The sequence below is a fragment of the Bubalus kerabau genome, chromosome 7, assembly GCF_029407905.1.
Source record: "Bubalus kerabau isolate K-KA32 ecotype Philippines breed swamp buffalo chromosome 7, PCC_UOA_SB_1v2, whole genome shotgun sequence".
In the NCBI taxonomy this organism is placed as follows: Eukaryota; Metazoa; Chordata; class Mammalia; order Artiodactyla; family Bovidae; genus Bubalus; species Bubalus kerabau.
The window spans coordinates 39,012,122-39,031,771 of NC_073630.1; the positions used below are offsets into that span (position 1 = coordinate 39,012,122).

At 39.2% G+C, this 19,650-nt stretch overlaps 1 long non-coding RNA gene across 1 annotated transcript in view; it reads right to left on the bottom strand.

The window, feature by feature from the left end:
- LOC129657656 (uncharacterized) overlaps positions 1–19,226 on the bottom strand; it is a 107,077-nt gene extending 87,851 nt beyond the window's left edge. Inside the window, exon 1 of the long non-coding RNA XR_008716953.1 lies at positions 19,151–19,226. This is a non-coding gene — a long non-coding RNA (uncharacterized LOC129657656). The remainder of the gene's footprint in view (positions 1–19,150) is intronic.
- Positions 19,227–19,650: the final 424 nt, after the last annotated feature.

Sequence of the window (19,650 nt, forward strand, 5' to 3'; positions counted from 1 at the left end):
TGGGAAATAAATTTGCAGGTAAGGTGTTGCAGAGGAAGCCAAGGGCCAGGAGAGGGAAGGAGAGGGAAATGACACTTCAAGATGCAAGCAACAGAGCTTGAGCAGGATTGACTGGCATAGGAGCCCTTTTCATGAGTCATTCAGAGCACGCTCCACACTTGACCTCATGGAGCATGGAGGAGGCTGGCAGCCAAGGGAATGGGTGGAAGGGAGGGCTGTGGCCACATTAAATTCATTTTTGCTCACCTCTCCTCTGTGCTCATTTTCTTTCCCAGCACCTAGCAAATGTTTAACAAATGTGAAATAGAAAATGAATAAAGGTCTATGGAATTTGATAACTGAATAAAGGAAGAAAGAAAATAAATTTCATGTTTTAAAAAGTTTCCTAAACCAAGATACTATCTAGGTTAATGGCAAAGGAGAACGCTGAAAAGTGAAAGCAATTTAGAAAGAATGAAAGTTTCTGGACACCAGGAGGGGTATAAATATTAAGCTTTTCAGCAGTTCACTCACATGTGGCAAAGCGGCTCATTAGTGGCCTAAGAGAAGTACTCAGTATCTAAACCTGGTAGAAAGTTGTGCTTTCCAGTCATAAATTCATTGCTCCAGAAGAATTATGAAAAGAGGTGTGCCCTTTTTTGGGCTTTTTTTTTTTTTTTGGCGGTGGGGGGGTGGGCGTTTTGGGAGTTTTGGCTTCGTTTTGAGAGGGGGACTTGGGTTTTTTGTTTGTCTTTGCCTCCTCCCTAGGTGGGAGTAACACAGTAACAACAGCAGCTGGGCTTATAAATTTCCCTCTCCAGCTGAAAGAGGTTTGTTCCACTATATGCAAACCTGGTGTGTAATTATATATTTACAAGATATACATAATAATAGCTGGATGGTAAACACTAAAGTAGTAAAATGAGAAAAAAACTGAGTAGTGAATTCAAAGAGACTTTAGATATATCCTGCTGCTCAGTGTACCATGCACAGTCTTTATGAATAAATTTCATGTGTGTGAATGAAGTAAGAAAAGTTAATTTGACAGCTAACAATATCAAGTAAAAATTTTACCCTTTACAGAACTGCAATGCATTTAGATTCCCCCCGCCACACACACAATTTTCTCAAGCTTTGGTGGGTGAAATTGTAAGGCTTGAATTTTTCTCACTTCTAAAAATAGAACTATAGTGATTCACGGTTTCCGAGGGTTCTTTGTCAGCTTAGTTAATTGGGAACCTGCTTTCCCAGAATTCCCTGCAGGGCTCTGAGCTAGAGGAACTTGTACAAGGTTTGAAAAACAGCCATTAACCGCTGCAGGAGCTACGCTTACATTTATGACAGAAAGGAGCACTGGTCCCACAGGTCCTCCCTTGTCCTCTCTCCCTTTCCCAAATCCATGTCCAGCTCTTCTTACCACTGCCAGCCTTACTCGCCAGCTGTGCCCCAAGCCCACCCTCAGACCGTGGTTATGGACCTACAGAAACAAGACTGAAGCAGAGTCCCCTGACTCTTCAGCTTTATTAGGGTATCACTTAACACATTCAAAAGTGGGTTGCTCAGTCATGTCCAACTCTTTGCCACCCCATGGACTATACAGTCCATGGAATTCTCCAGGCCAGAATACTGGAGTGGGAGCCTATCCCTTCTCCAGAGGATCTTCCCAACCCAGGAATCAAATCAGGCTCTCCTGCACTACAGGTGGATTCTTTACCAACTGAGCCAGCAAGGAAGCCCAATACACTCAAAAGCATATATTTTTAAGTGCAGTGTTTAATGAGTTTTGACAAATGTATACACACATGTGCCAACTTTCCCAAATGAAATACAAAATAATTCTATTAGCTGAGAAGGTTCTCTTCTCCATTTGAATCTATTTCCCCGTTCTCACCCCTAGAAAACCATGGATCTTTTATCAACATAGTTTTGCCTATTCTAGAACTTTATATGCGTGCCATCATACATTAAGCAACTTTTTTAACTTGGCTATTTTTGCTCAGTTCTGTGGTCACAGGACTGACAAAGATCAGTTTTCATTCCAATCCAAAAGAAGGGCAATGCCAAACAATGTTCAAACTACCATAAAGTTATGCTCAAAATCCTTCAAGCTAGCCTCCAGCAGTACATGAACCGAGAACTTCCTGATGTACAAGCTGGGTTTAGAAAAGGCAGAGGAACCAGAGACCAAATTGCCAACATTTGTTGGATTATAGAGAAAGCAAGGGAATTCCAGAAAAAACATCTACTTCTGCTTCAAGGACTATGCTAAAGCTTTTGACTGTGTGGATCACAGCAAACTAACTTCCTTTTACATTTCTTGTGGTGCAAGTCCAGTGGAATTGAATTCTCCCTGCTTTCATTTGTATAAAAATGAGTTTATTTTTCCTCAGTTTTGATAGACATTTTTTCTGGATAGAGAAATCTAGATGGGTTATTTGCAGTACTTTAAATAAATTGGTTCTATCATCTTTTCTTTCCATTGTTTCTGATATGAAGTCAAATACTGTCTACAAAATTGTTCAACTGTGTAATATTTCTTTTCTCCTCTGGCTGCTCTTAACACTTCCTCTTTATCTTTGGTTTTCAATAATGATTGAAATATATATATATATATATATATATCATATACTATGATATGCCTAGTTGATTTATCCTGTTAGGGTTTGCTGAGCATATGGGATCTACAAATTTATTTCTTCATCAAACTTAGGAAAATGTATGCTATTACTTTTTCAAATATCTCATTTTGGGGACTTTACTCATATGTAAGACTTCTGACATGTTGCTCAGATCACTGAAACCCTGTTTATTTTTCCTGAATCATCTTCTCTTTATATCTTTCAGTAGGATAAGTTTTATTGATCTACCTGTAAGACAACTTACCTTTCTTCTGGTATCTCTGATACAGGCAAAAATACCTGAAAGATTTTATGACTTTCTAAAGTTTTATCTCTAATAGCTTCAGGGTCAAGATTTATGAAAACCTGAACCAAAATGTGAACCTATAGGTGTCAGAACATCTATTTATGTACAGTTCTGGCACACAATATTCCAAAGATCTATCTGTAATGTAGAGGCACTTCAGAAAATCACCTTCACTACAACATAAGTAGTATGCTGTACTTCCCAATTATTATGCTGTTCTGATTATTTCATATGCCTAATCATCTCAAATATTTAAAACCATAAAATAATTAATTTATCTTGTAAAAATTCTTGAGCCTCTTCTTTGCCCATTTGTTATGCCTTTTTATGGCACTTTGAAAGTTTGAAAATTTACATGACTATACATGTGCTTGTCCATAAGAAGATACAATTTCAATTTTTATAGGATTGATTTTATCCCAGTTTTTTAATATAAGAATCTAAGTTAAAGAGTGACAGGTAAAACGGGGGCCTTTTGCTATCTATTGTAAAGACTTTTGGGATACTTCAGCAAAATTGAGAAAGTGAACGACTCTAATGACTAGGTTACACATTCTTTTGCAAAAGTAGTGATTTCCAGCTCTTTGTTTTAACAAAATGAAGAAGAACCCAGGCAAGTAGTCAGGTGGGAAAGTATTAAAAATAGTGTATAAGTTGCTAGGTGGTGTTCAGTATTTCATGAGGAAAGACTGAAAAGAACTGAGTGACATCCCTGATACAAGGCGCCTCGGAGTTTCATATTCGCTGTCATGGTGATAAGGACTCTAAATAGCTTGCATCAATTCACAAATGTATTTTGTGAATAAAATCAAGTGAAGTTATCCAGAAGCAAAGTGGAAACACTAGCTTAAATAAAAGAAAAAAGAATAACAACATATCTGACTATTGAAGCATTTGTTCATATGATTTACCAAAGGATGAAAATGACAGAAAATCACAATTCTATTTAGATAACATTAGATACATTTAAAGATTTATGATTTGAAGATTTATTGATTTGAGGATTTATTGAAGATTTATGATTTGAAGATTTATGTTAATGCTAAAATTAAACTACACCTGCATGCCAGTTATCAATCTATTGCTTTCCAGCTCCAAATTTACCCTTCATTATCTGTTCTGTGATAATGGACTTATCGTTGTCCTGTGAAATAGGATACTATGAAAGGTCTTTCATGCATCCTTCTTTTGCAGCAAGCATGACATCAGACATTATCATTAGGGGGAACAGGAGGAATATTGCAAAAGGAAGAAGCCCTTCTCAGTTCTGTTGTTCAATCACTCAGTCATGTCCAACTCTTCGCAACCCCATAGACTACAGCACACCATGCTTCCCTGTCCTTCACTATCTCCCCGAGTTTGCTCAAACTCAGGTCCATTGAGCTGATGATGCCATCCAACAATTTCATCCTCTGTTGCCCCTTCTCTTCTTGCCCTCAATCTTTCCCAGCATCAAGGTCTTTTCCAATGAGTAGGCTCTTTGCATCAGGTAACCAAAGTATTGGAGCTTCAGCTTCAGCATCAGTCTTTCCAATGAATATTCATGGTTGATTTCCTCTAGGACTGACTGGTTGGATCTCCTTCCTGTCCAAGGGACTCTCAAGAGGCTTCTCCATCACCACAATTCAAAAGCATCAATTCTTTGGTGGTCAGCCTTCTTTATGGTCCAACTCTCACATCCATACTTGACCACTGGAAAAACCATAGCTTTAACTATATGAATTTTTGTTGGCAAAGTGATGTCTCTGCTTTTTAATATGCTATCTAGGTCTGTCATAGCTTTCCTTTCAAGGATCAAACATCTTTTAATTTCATGGCTGCAGTCACCACCCACAGTGATTTTGGAGCCCAAAAAAATAAAGCCTGTTACTACTTCCATTTTCTCCCCCATCTATTTGTCATGAAGTGATGGAACCAGATGCCATGATCTTAGTTTTTTGAATGCCGAGTTTTAAGCCAGCTTTTTCATTCTCCTCTTTCATCTTCATAAACAGACTCTTTAATTCCTCTTTGCTCCTGCAGTTAGGGTGGTGTCATCTGCATATCTGAGATTATTGATATTTCTCCTAGCAATCTTGATTCCAGCTTGTGCTTCCTCCATCCTGGCATTTCACATTTCCCAGGTCCAGGGTGCTGCTATTTTGGGGTTTCTTGCACCAACTTCATTGCTGGCATCAGCTGTATATATCAGGCCCACCAGTGTCTCTGCTCCAACACCATTCCCAGAAGGTACAGTCCCTCAGTGAGATCATAGTCTCAGGCCCAGCTTGGTGACCACCTTTTGTCCCTTCTGACATGAACACCTCACCTGCCTGTTTTTGTGCTGCTCTGTCAGCAGGCAAGCTTCTGATGCCATGAATCCCTCTAGGTCTCCCTGCAAGCACTCAGGTCCCACAGAGCAGAGTTTCTCCAGTGCTGGATGCTGCAGGGCACAGCTCTCCCTGCTGCTGTCCCCTGCAGAACTTCTTGTGCCCAAAGCCAAGTTCCTGTAGAATACTATTTCTCAAGCTCTGGGCACCTGCACGGGGTGACTTTCTCTGACACCCAGCTTCTGCAGAGGACAACTTCTCCACCTCCATGCAGCCTGCAGTGGCCACTAATCAGCTGCTTGTCATGGCATCTCCTCCAGTGACTTTACAGCAGGTCCTGAGCCATAGCACATCCATGCCAATGGCGTCCACAGAACTCTAGACAGATCCCCAGCGTGTCTCACTGGTGTAGAACCTCAGTGATTTCTCCATCACTTAGTGAGGTGAGCCCTGCCCTCTCCAAGGAGGGCTGGGTCTCAGCCTAAGGTGGGTAGCTGAAGTGATGGGTGGTAGAGTGGCTGCTAGACTATTCTATCTCAGCCCAGAGACAAGAGATAATGTTTATTATATCTGATATTTATTCATTTTCTAATTTTTTCACTTATTAGCTACTTCCTCATTTTTCCAAATCTTGTTATAGTTAAGAATTATTTTTGTTTTGTTTTTAAATTATTATTCATGTTAAGCATTTTTATTTTAAAAATTATAGCCTTTTTGTTTTATATTTTGATTTTCCATGGTTATTTAAATATAATTCTATTGAATGGACATTATCCAACAGTATATCTTTTACCAGTGAGAAGATAAAATGCTTTACTTCCTGATCTTTGGGTCTATCAAATTCATCTTCATTTTGTTTTTGCAGTAGAGACAAGTCAACTGGTCAGAAGAATGTTGTTATATGTATTTCTTTTTTATACATTGTACAGGTTTCTCTGTTGTTATCTGACATCAACAATTTCTGAGAAATCTAAAGTCATCTCACTTTCTATGTGTTGCCTTCTCTTTCTTTCCCTTGGATATTTGCAAGTTGCTTTCTTCACATTTGAAAATCAATGAGTTTATTTTATATTTAGTAGTTTGTATCTCTTAATTTCATACCTCTATCTTGCCCCTCTCCACTTCTTTCTCCCTACTGAAAAGTGAAAGTGTTAGTTGCTTAGTTGGGTCCTACTCTTTGGGACCCCATGGACTGTAGTCCGCCAGGCTCCTCTGTCCACAGAATTCTCTAGGCAAGAATACTGGAGTGGGGTGCCATTTTCTTCTCTAGGGGATCTCCCCAACCCAGATATTGAACCCAGTTTTCCTGCATTGCAGGCAAATTCTTTACCATCTGAGCCACCAGGGAAGCCCCTATTGGTAACCACTAATTTGTCTTCTAAATCTGTGAGTCTGTTTCTCTTTTGCTACTATTCCATGTATGCACAGTTTTCCCTGCTGGCTCAGAGGTAAAGAACCAACATGCAATGCAGGAGTTGCAGGAGACGCAATTTTGATCCCTGGGTCAGGAAGATCCCATAGAGGAGAGTATGGCAACCCACTCCAGTATTCTTGCCTGGAGCCTGACGGGCTACAGTCCATAAGGTTGCAGAGTCGGACGTGACTGAAGCGACTTAGCATGCACACATGCTTTGTATGTACATGTTTGTATGAATGTGTGTGTGTATGTGTATGTGTATCACGTCTTCTTTTTATTCATTTATCTGTTGATGGACACTTGGGTTACTGCTTCCATAGCTCAGTTTTCTTAAACAGTGCTGCAAGGATATATTGTACAGAACAGGTAAATATAGCTGTTATGTTGCAATAACTGTTAGTGGAGTATAATCTATAAAAGTACTGAATCACTATGCAGTTGTACACCTGAAACTATTGTAAATCAACTCTATTTCAATTAAAAACAAAGTTTTGTAATAAAAAAAAGAAAGAAAAGTACCTGCCTAGCTGCAAAATACCTGACTGCTGCTGCCAAGTCACTTCAGTCATGTCCGACTCTGTGAGACCCCATGGACTGCAGCCTACCAGGCTTCTCCGTCCATGGGATTCTCCAGGCAAGAACACTGGAGTGGGTTGCCATTTCCTTCTCCAAAATACCTGACTAGTAGTCCTCAAAACTGCCAAGGTCATCTGAAACAAGGAAAGACAGAGATATCAAGAAATCAAGGAAAGTCAGAGAAAGGAAAGACAGCCAAGAGAAGCCTCCAGGATCATGACATCTGAATGATATATGGTGTGCTGGATGGGGTCCTGGAACAGAAAAAGGATAGTAACTAAAACCTAAGGAAATATGAATAAAGTATGCATGCATGCATTCTCAGACACTCAGTGCTGTTTGATTCTTTGCAAGCCCATGGACTGTAGCCCACCAGGCTCTTCTGCCCATGGAATTTTCCAGCCAAGAATACTAAAGTGGATTGTCATTTCATACTCTGGGGCATCTTCCCAACCCAGGAATTGAACCCATGTCTTTTCGGTCTCCTACGTTGGCAGGCAGATTCTTTACCACTGCTCTACCTGGGAAGCCTATAAATAAATTATGGACTTAGGTTAATAATTATATACTGGTATCAGTTCATTAATTGTAACAAATGTACCATATTAGTGTTTGGTATTAGTAAAATGGGGAAATGGAGGGCAGTTTTATGGTAACTTGCTTAGACTATTATCTTAATTTTTCCATAAACTGAGAACTTTTCTAAAAAGTAAAGTCTATTTTTTAAAAACTTTTAAAAAAGAAAATCAATTGTTTTACCAGAAAATGCCTGTCTTTTTACCTTTATTAATAGTTTTAAGTCACTGAAATACAGTGGGTATTTTAAATCTGCTATTCAGTTTTCCCTTTACTATGGGAAATATTCTTTTAGTTTTTATTGTGATATGAACACCTACATGAGATTTACCCCTTAACAGATTTTTAGGTGTACAATGCCGTATTGTGATCTATAGGCACAAGGTTGTACACCAGATCTTTAGAAATCACTCATCCTGCATAACTGAAATTTCGTACCAGCTGGTCAGCTACTCCCCAGTCCCCCCTCCCTCCAAGCTCTGGCAACCACCATTGCACTGTTTCTATGAATTTGACTATTTAGATGCAATGTAAGTGGAATCATACAGTAACTGTCCTTCTATGACTAGTTTATTTCACTCCGCATAATGTTCTCATGATTCATAAATATTGTTGCATATGACAGGATTTCCTTTTTTTTAAAGGCTGAATAATAGTATATTGTGTGTATATAGTACAAAATTTTCAATCCATTCATCTGTCAATGAACATGTAAGTTGGTTCCACATCTTGGCTATTCTGAATAATGCTGCAGTGAACGCGGGAGTGCTAATATCTCTTCAGGATTCTAATTTCAGTTCTTTAAGATAAATACCTAGAAGCAGGTTTGCTGGATCAGTTGGTGGCTCTATTTTTAATTTTCTGAGGAACCTCCATATTGTTTTCCATAGTAGCTGCACCATTTTGCATTCCCACCACCAGTGTACGAAGGTTCTAATTATTCTACATTCTCACCCACACTTGCTTTTTTTTTTTGTTTCCTTAACTGTCCTAACAGATGAGAGGTGATATATTATTGTAGTTTGATTTGCATTTTCTGATGATTAGTGGCATTAAGCACCTTTTCATACATTTTTTGGCCATTTGTATGTCTTCTTTGGAGAAATGTCTACTCAAATCTCTAGCTCATTTTTAGTAGAATAATTAGGTTTTCTTTTTATTGAGATGTTATTGTTGTTTAGTGGCTAAGTCATGTGCAATTCTTTGTGACCCCATGGGCTGTAGCCTGCCAGGCTCCTCTGTCCATGGGATTTTCCAGGCAAGAATACTGCAAATGGGTTGCCACTTCATTCTCCAGGGGATCTTCCCTACCCAGGGACTGAACTCACATCTCCTGCATTGGCAGGCAGATTCTTTACTGCTGAGCCACCAGGAAAGCCCACTATTGAGATGTAGAAATACCTTATATATTTTGGAAGCTAACCCTTATCAGATATCTTCATGAAAGTTACAGGATACAAAATCAGTGTTTAAAAATCAGTTGTGTTGCTATACAGTACTAACAAACTATTGAAAAGGGGAATTAGGAAAACTATCCCATTTACAATAACATCAAAAAGAATAAACTATTTAGGGATAAACTTAACTAAGAAAATGAAAAATTTATACACTGAAAAGGACAAAACATTGATAAAATAAATAATATAAAAGCAACAGGAACTCATGCTCATGAATTGGAAGAACTAATATCATTAAAATGTCCATACTACCCAAAGATATTGGAGAAGGGAATGGCAATCCACTCCAGTACTCTTGTCTGGAGAATCCCATGGACAGAAGGTCCTGGAGGGCCACAGTCCATGGGGTCCCAAAGAATCAGACATGACTGAGCAACACACTACCCAAAGATATGGACAATGTCTATCTAAGTCTCAATGGCACTGTTACAGAAATAGAAAAGACAATTCTAAAATTCACATGGAATCACATAAGACTTTGAACAGCCAAAACAATCTTGAAAAAGAAGAACCACGCTATAGGCATCAAGCTTCCCTATTTCCAAATATATTTATAAAGCTATAGCAATCAAAATACCATGTATAGATGTAAAGACAGTCACAGAATAGAATAGAGAGCCCAGAATTAAACCCACATGTATGTGGTCAACAGATCTTTGACAAAAGTGGTACTACACAATGGGGAGAGGACAGTGACTTTAACAAAGAGTGCTGGAAAAACTGGACAGCAACATGCCAAAGAATAAAACTGTCCTCTTCTCTTACTCCACACACAAAGATCAACTCATAATGGATGGATTTTGGTTAGAACTCTCAGAAGAAAATATAGGAGAAATCTTCATAACATCAGTCTTGACAACTATTTCAAGGTTATAACATCAAAATTCAGTTCAGTCGCTCAGTCGTGTCCGACTCTTTGCCACCCCATGAACCGCAGCACGCCAGGCCTCCCTGTCCATCACCAACTCCTGGAGTTTACTCAAACTCAAGTTCATTGAGTCGGTGATGCCATCCAACCATCTCATCCTCTGTCGTCCCCTTCTCCTCCCGCCTTTGATAACATCAAAAACAGACAACAGAAGCAAAAAAGAAAGAAAGAAAGAAAAAGATAAGTGGTACTATACCGAACTAGAAGGCTTCTGCACAGCAAAAGAGATAATCAATAGTGTGAAAGACACCCTAAGGAATGGGAAAAATATTTGCAAACTAGGAAAATGGTTAAAACCATTAACCTATTGAATGTGCTCTGTAATATAACAGACAGTAGCCACTTGTGACCATTTAATTTTAACTGCATTAAAATGAAATAAAATTTAGAATACAATTCCTCAGTCATCCCAGCCACATTTCAAGTGTTCAATAGCCGCTTATGCTAGTGGCTTTCATTATGGACAGCCAAGATATAGAACATTAGCAGCACTGCAGAAAGTTCCATTGCACAGTATTGTACTCAAAGAGTAGACCAATAGAGTATTCAGTTCAGTTCAGTTGCTCAGTCATGTCTGACTCTTTGTGACCCCATGAATTGCAGCACGCCAGGCCTCCAGAGTTCAACCAACTCCCGGAGTTCACTCAAACTCACATCCATCGAGTTGGTGATGCCATCCAACCATCTCATTCTCTGTCGTCCCCTTCTCCTCCTGCCCCCAATCCCTCCCAGCATGAGAGATTTTTCCAATGAGTCAATTCTTCGCATGAGGTGGCCAAAGTACTAGAGTTTCAGCTTTAGCATCATTCCTTCCAAAGAACACCCAAGACTGATCTCCCTTAGAATGGACTGGTTGGATCTCCTTGCAGTCCAAGGGACTCTCAAGAGTCTTCTCCAACACCACAGTTCAAAAGCATCAATTTTTCAGTGCTCAGCCTTCTTCACAGTCCAACTTTCACAACCATACATGACCACTGGAAAAACCATAGCCTTGACTAGATGGCCCTTTGTTGGCAAAGTAACATCTCTGCTTTTGAATATGCTGTCTAGGTTGGTCATAACTTTCCTTCCAAGGAGTAAGCGCCTTTTAATTTCATGGCTGCAATCACTATCTGCAGTGATTTTGGAGCCCCCAAAAATAAAGTCTAACACTGTTTCCACTGTTTCCCCATCTATTTGCCATGAAGTGATGGGACCAGATGCCATGATCTTCGTTTTCTGAATGTTGAGCTTTAAGCCAGTATTCAGTTCAGTTCAGTTCAGTCACTCAGTTGTGTACAACTCTTTGCGACCCCATGAATTGCAGCACACCAGGCCTTCCTGTCCATCACCAACTCCCGGAGTTCACTCAGACTCACGTCCATCGAGTCAGTGATGCCATCCAGCCATCTCATCCTCTGCCGTCCCCTTCTCCTCCTGACCCCAATCCCTCCCAGAATCAGAGTCTTTTCCAATGAGTCAACTCTTCAGATGAGGTGGCCAAAGTACTGGAGTTTCAGCTTTAGCATCATTCCTTCCAAAGAAATCCCAGGGCTGATCTCCTTCAGAATGGACTGGTTGGATTTCCTTGCAGTCCAAGGGACTCTCAAGAGTCTTCTCCAACACCACACTTCAAAAGCATCAATTCTTCAGCACTCAGCTTTCTTCACAGTCCAACTCTCGCATCCATACATGACCTCTGGAAAAACCATAGCCTTGACTAGACGGACCTTTGTTGGCAAAGTAATGTCTATGCTTTTCAATATGTTATCTAGGTTGGTCATAACTTTTCTTCCAAGGAGTAAGCGTCTTTTAATTTCATGGCTGCAGTCACCATCTGCAGTGATTTTGGAGCCCAGAAAAATAAAGTCTGACACTGTTTCCACTGTTTCCCCATCTATTTTCCATGAAGTGATGGGACCAGATGCCATGATCTTCGTTTTCTGAATGTTGAGTTTTAAGCCAACTTTTTCACCCTCCTCTATTTCACTCTCCAGTATTAGGCATATATTAATCACTTAATAAATATTTGTTGAATTGCTTAAAGTGGGTGTTCTTTCCTAGGAAAAAGTGATCATATTTTGCTATGTTTTGATATATTTATGTGTAGAAAGTTTATGCCTACTTATAAAAACTGGACTGCTGAAAGTTCATAAATTTTGGAAATTATGATTTTTCGGCAGTTCCTTTTGAAGAGTGTAGTTTTTCCATAATGTTTCACTGACGGGGTAAAGGAGAAGACACTGGCATGCTCATGAAGAGAAGACTCATACGTCCCTGGTAAGTGTCTTGCTGTGCTGTTTCTTCCTCTACTCACCCTTTGAGCCACGGTGCTACATCCACATTCAGAGGTAGCCCTGAAAGGCGGCAGAGGAAAACTTTGGGCTACTTGGGCAATTATGAACTTGGAAAAAAACAAAAGTAGAAAAATTGTGACAAGGATGTCTGAGGAAAGACATGTAGATGAGGAGAATGGTTTCAGAATGCTAAGACCATGTGAGAAGTGAATGCCTCTGGATGGCCCAATCAATGAGCAGGCTGTCAACAACAGGAGCACAGTCTGATCCATCCTAAGGATGTCAGACAGCTCTCTCCCCCAGCTACGTCCTGTCTTTATTCAGCAGGCCTTCAAGGATGGAGGCTGGACATGAGTTCAGCCACATGATCCCATCACAGCTGACTGGTCAACCTGCCAACAGTAGAGGCCTGAGCAATGCTGAGCCCCTAAAACATTATTTCTAACAGGACTAGCCAGCTACCTTGTGGCAAGCTGACGGATTATACTGAATCTTCCTGTAGGAGGCAGTGCTTCATCTTCACAGGATTACATACATTTTCTTGGCACAGGTGATCTCCCTTCATGCCGTACTCCTCTCAGAGCCACTGTTTGTGGACTTTCAGTAGCAAAAACAAGCTGGGTGGTATACACTCCTGCCCAGAACGAGTTGAAAGCTGCTCCCAGGACCACTGACTGCCTGGCAACTCTGGCATTCCCTGTTCAGGGACTCAAGCTTATTTCTGCAAACAGAGAAAGTCCTCTGGATGAGAGGGGCAGCTGCATGCGAAGACCCTGGTGTGCCCAGAAATGGTGAAGGCCTAAGAGGTACGAACAGGCACTAACAGTGTCTCCAAGACATAAAGACTGGTTTTCTAACACACTATTTTTGTAGTAATGTGGATTATACGAATTTGTAAGCATTTTGAGAAAGTTAAAGACATGAAAAAATTAGAACTATTGATGGTGCTGTAAAAGAGATGTGATCACATGATTTAAAATAAAAACATAATTTCTAGAAATTATTCTACATCTGGGATATCCCCAATATCAGCAAGTAAAATTGAAATAAGAGTTGGATATCAACTGAATGAACAAAGTACACTGCTGCTGCTGCTAAGTCGCTTCAGTCGTGTCCGACTCTGTGCGACCCCATAGATGGCAGCCCACCAGGCTCCCCCATCCCTGGGATTCTCCAGGCAAGAACACTGGAGTGGGTTGCCATTTCCTTCTCCAACAAAGTACACTAAATATGTATTATTATTTAATGATCGCTACAGTTTTTCACTTAATATAGGGCATCCTTATTTGGTCTGGTTTAGCTGATTTTTGCTTGTTTCAGGGGTGTGTGGGGAAGCAGTTCCTATTTAGAAGAAATCTGGATATACTGCCTTCATCTATAAAACTGGACTTTGGGGACATAAATTATTTTATTCTAAGATCTTCTCCCAGATGCTATATTTTCTAATTGTATAAACAGAACAAAAAATAGATAGTATTAGATACTGTGAATATAAAAACAACCAATAGCCATGTAATCAGAATATTTGTATTTGTGACATACTCAGGTTGATTTATAACTGTTCACAAAATATTAAACAACATTCTATAACATTATGGCCTCAAAATATTCTCCCAAGAGTTTAAATTTTTGAAAAAAAAATTCTGAGGAAAAAGAATAACAAAAAGAGTATCTATTTAAGGGACATGACCAGTTACTATTAATAAAGAAGGATTGGTAATGAAATATTTCTTCCTAGAAATCAATTTCACACATTTATCCACAATGGAAAATGAGAGCAAGGAGAGTGGTGAGCACCTGGTTATCTCTTTGATTCTTACTCCAAAAACAATATTGCCAGCATTCAGCATCTGCTCTTCAGCTAATACTTCAAGGAGCTGAATAAATTTCATTCTAGCTGATAAATCCACTCAAAAGAAAGTCTGATGTCAAATGTGAGCAAACTGTGTGCTGCAGTGAGAGAGCACAGCCATTGGAAGTAGAAGATGTGAAGCCTGGCTCTGGTTCTACCATTTCATCATCTTAATCCGCCTGGGTCTTTTCTTCATTAATTCAATAGAGACAATAATACCACTCGCCACATAGCACTCGTGTGACAGTCAAAAGTCACAGTGTGTGTGAAACAGCTTGAAAGCTGCAACGTGATTTGTTCTTTCCATTGTGCATAAGCCTGTGGTTCAGAACTCTCCTATTTAGTCCTAGAGACCATGTAGTCAGTACGAAGGAGCAAAGTGGAAATCTGCAGAAATGGCCCTTGTTTGATTGACAGCAATCTCCCCATTCTTAACCTAAATTTTTCATCAAAAGAATAACACCATAAGAACAATGATTTTTCAGTCTTCAGAGTCAAGACCCATAGGGATGGTACAGGGAGGGAGGAGGGAGGGGGGTTCAGGATGAGGAACACATGTACACCTGTGGCAGATTCACATTGATGTATGGCAAAACCAATACAATATTGTAAAGTAATTAACCTCCAGTTAAAATAAATAAATGTATATTAAAAAAAAGAACCTAATGGGTAACACTGCAGTTTCCCCGTGTTCAAGTATATGCTTATGACTAGTGCCCTTTTCTTATCAAAGGTGTCCTACATAGCCTATAAATCACATCATCACTACAGAGTACTAATAGTCAAGTAGCGGTCATTAGTGAGTGGTCATTTATGTAGTCATTAGTGAGAAACTATCCAATGCTCTCGGGAGAAGGAAATGGCAATCCACTCCAGTATTCTTGCCTGGAGAATTCCATGGACGGGGAGCCTGGAGGGCTACAGTCCATGGGGTCGCAGAGAGTCAGACACGACTGAGTGACTGACACACATCCAATGCTCTGCGTACGTGAGGTGCTACCAACCCTCTCTCCCTACCAGTTCCTTGTTGGAGTGATTGATGCAACTAATAAAGTAACAAGTGAATCACTGGATTCATTTCTAGAAAAGTTGGAATACTATGGCCAAGGTGTCTCACTGGAGTAAAAGTCCAATTCCTTCTTTCTCCATAGAAATAGAGTTTAGCTAGTTCAGGGCTGCCAGCCAGAGACTACACTTCCTCATTCTCTGTGCCATGCGTCACCATTGGCTGAGTTCTGATGAACAGCATGTTTGAAGGGGTGATGGGCAGCACTTCCAGGTCTGGCTTAGAATCATGCATATACCCCAAAATCTCCCTGTGTAACTCACAGTAACTCAGCTTTGATCATTCTGATGACAATCATCAAGGGACAGAAGCATCTGTGTTGAGCAGAGCTGGCCCCTGCTCTACATCACTCATCTCAGCAACATGAGAGAGAGACACTTGCTTGTTAGGCCATTCTGGGTTTTGGTCTTTTTGTTACAACACCCCCACTTCACTGTAACTAGTAGAGAGAGCTTTGAGACTGGACACCTTTGGAAATGAAGTGCAGCGGTATAGCAGTGGAAGGAATAAGCCAAGCGGCTGGAGAGAGAGACATTGCATGGCCTCCTTCCTGGCCCTCCTTGCTTCCGTGCCCTGCTTCTCCGCCACACAAGCTGCACGCTCAGGAAACAACAGTGCTTCACTATGAAAGCGCCCCCCTCACTTTTACTTGAAAACAGAGTTCTTCCCCACTATAATTCAAAAGAACTCTCTCAGATTGCCTACTGATCATTCACACACACCACCACCACCACCACCACCTCAACTCCCACTTTCACTGCCTTTTGTCCCCTGCTACCAAAGAGACTGAACACTGACTGGCATGGTTGTTGAAGGGTCACATTAAACCCTGGTTGACAGAAGCAGGTAAATAAAAACCACACACCATTAAAGGAGACATAGTAGGTTGAAGAAGATGAGAGAAAGTGAACATCCAGAGCAGATGGCTCCCACAGATGCAGGAAAGTCAAATAGGAAGAGATATACCATAATTCAAAGGGGAAAACAAATGGAAAAATAAAAGAATGAAATACTATACCTGAAAGATAAAATAGGAGACCAAAAGTATAATCAAGTAATAGAAATGTCAAAACAAAAATGAGAATGAGGATAGAGAGTATTGAAATCAAAATGATAATGGATGAAAACTTCCTGCATTTAAAGACCTCACCAATTCTTTTGCATAACTAATTTCTTAATGCATCCTGAGACATCTCTTGATGAGCATTCTCAAATGTGAATTAAAACTCTTAAAAATATACTGGACTCTAAAATAGGATGTTGAGAGTAGAGGAGGTTGAGGTGGTGATGGGGGTTTATGAGAACCCCTATGTACTTTCTGTTTAGTTTTGTTATAAACCTAAAGCTATTAAAAAAAAGTTTATGAAAAAATATATATGCAAAAGATTACTTGAAAAGTAATGATCAGTCTGCAAATATAGGATTTCTTATCTGTAACTCTGGAACATAGAAAATACTGAAATAACTTTAAGGCAATGAGAGAAAAGTATGTGGTTGAAGAATCCCACACTCCACAGTCAACATATCATTCTTCTACAAGAAAAAAAAGACAATGTGACATTCAGGGCTTACAGATTACATACAAAACCAAGTGCTTATCCATGGAGCGTACTTGAGGAGGTACTCCAATGAAATAAAAATGAACTCAATTATGGGATCCCAAGCTGGGGGAATAAGAAATACAAGAGAAAATAGTGGTGAGCAATGACTCTTGCATTTTTAATAAATTTAAATTGATGATAATATGAGTAGAAATTAATGTTTAAGTGACAAGTGAGGATTTTAAGAACCAAAGATATTGTAAGGTAAAATGTTATAATAGCTTAGAATTAGAAGTCTAGATTATCTGAGGAAAACCCAGGAGTTGGCAGAAGGAAAGTATGTAACGTGAGGAAATAGAGAAGCAAAAACATTTAAAAGTCTTACTGGGTAGATGGGAGGAAGTGGTAAGTAAAATGACCTGGAAAATACAGATATGTATCTGAGAGTTAACAACAGGAAGGTAACCAATAAGAAAGAAAAAAACATCACTTCTTAGTGAAAGGAGGGCACAAAAGAGTATTTTAAAAGGATAAAGTAGGGAAAAGTTACTGAAGGTGAAATATAACCTAGTCAAACTAAAATATGTAAAGAAAGAAAAAAATAACAAAGTAAAATTAAGAATAAATATAAACTGATGCACAAAAAAGCATAATTAAGGGTACCTTCAAACCAGGAACCCTGGACACTGCTATCAAAATCCATGACCCTCAGTTTGACTTAGAAGCAAACTTCAAATTGGAATACCGGAAGATAAACATAAGAAGGGTCTCACCAACATACAGCACATGCTTAATCAAAATCATGATTGGAAAAACATAAGAGTTACTTAAAGAAAGGCTGTTTACAGAAAATACGTCTAAAACAAAGTATTTTTTTTCAATAGCTAAAAATAAAGGGATGGATAAAGATATATCAAACAAATGCCAGAAAAAAGAGGACTGTGGCATTATCAATACAACACAAAACAGAATTCAAGTTTAAATAACTAATGGCCTAAAGACTTTTTAATAACAATAAACATAAGTCTCCAACATTGATGTAGATACAAAGATTCACAAACTAAATAATAGAGTAACAAAATCCAGAAGCCAAACATTTGATAAAACTGATAAGTTTGTACAGTATTTTTAGAGTAATGAGTACGGAGGCAATGACTGTGTTTTCCTAACAGCTGAAACTAACAAACAGGAATTTGTTTTCCTTTGCTTATGAGACCATGTTGTTCCATCCAGTTTAACTGTTAATTAGCGCACAGGATTCAGACAAGACATTGGTCTAGAAATAAATGAAGCTCAGGGAGTAAAAGATTAACAGAAGTTTTCAAAAACATTTCTTCTGTTTAACTTCTACCTCAAAGACCCTGTAAATTGAATTTGATTTGCCATATTTATAATAGTAAGGAATTCAATGAACATATAAAGGTGTTAATAAAAAACGGTGAAGTATCTGAAAGCTGAAAAGATATCCAATTATTGTTCAATAGTTCTTATTAACTATACAAATGATCTCAAGCGTGTTGTATCATATTGGAGTCTCTACCAACAGGGAATTCCTGCATTTAGTATATTATCTTAGGTATCTATCCCTGAAAAACCAGTTATTAAACCTAGGCCCACACACTGACACGTAATACACTGAACTAATACAACAAGAGGCATGCTCATGAACCAATAGAATGAGAAATTACTTCAGCATGGGGTTCACAGCTATATAGGAAGGCTTATATGGGTAACTAACTGTTAATGAGCTTGTCCAGTACAGTACAAAGAGCTACTTTATTCTTTCTCTCTTTGCCTCTTCAATAACTCTCTGGAATCTAGTTCCTTCTAGCCTTTATAGCTCATCTGCGTCACAGAGTAGTATCATCTCACTTCAATAATTAAAATTCCCGGTCCAATTTTATGTAGTATCATGCCTCTACATTTAATTCAATATAAACACATCTCTTCACTCAGCTCAGGTCTGCCTAAGGAATGAGAAGGAAGTGTGGTGGAAAACATAACAATAATAGCAAACACATTTTCTGATGATATAGCTGTGAAGCTAAAGAGCCCCACATATACACTCTTCTCCTATAGTTAGGAGCAGGAGGTAAGTGCAGGTACATCATGCACACCAAAAATCCTCCCCAATGGAATCCTCTCCTGATACTCCTCAAAGTCTACTCCTTCCCAGGGCCAAGATAGAGGACTTGTAATATTGGTATAACCTGATTCACAGGCTCTTAATTCATCCTTGTTAACTTACTTTGCATTGTGCCTTTGCATGACAACTTCACATCAACTGTATGTTTCCTGGTCTTTAATATCTCTGTTGAAACTGAGGGGGAAAAAAAGAGTCCTGCTTTAACAATATAAAGAAAAAGTGAAAGAGAAATAAAATAGCTCATTTGGGAAGGCAATGAGATATGTTACAAAAGTGAGACAGCGAGACTTTTAAGAGCCAGTGAGAAAGTGAGTAGAGCATGTTTAGGAAAGCTGCTTCCAATCTATAATCTCCAAAACTTCTATTCAAGGCTAGAAAACCAGATGAAAGGAATGTAAGATGTTTACTGAATCAGAAACAAGGTAAAGTCAACTGTCTACATCAATCTCAGTTAGTCATGTAATTATTCACTCAATAGACATTTATTGAATATCTGCTCTTTTTGGCAGAGGAAATACAGAAATAAAAATGGCATAACCTTACTTCCCATAGACAGTTGGCCATTTTATGACAGAGAAAGGCATCCAATAAGGGATACCTAC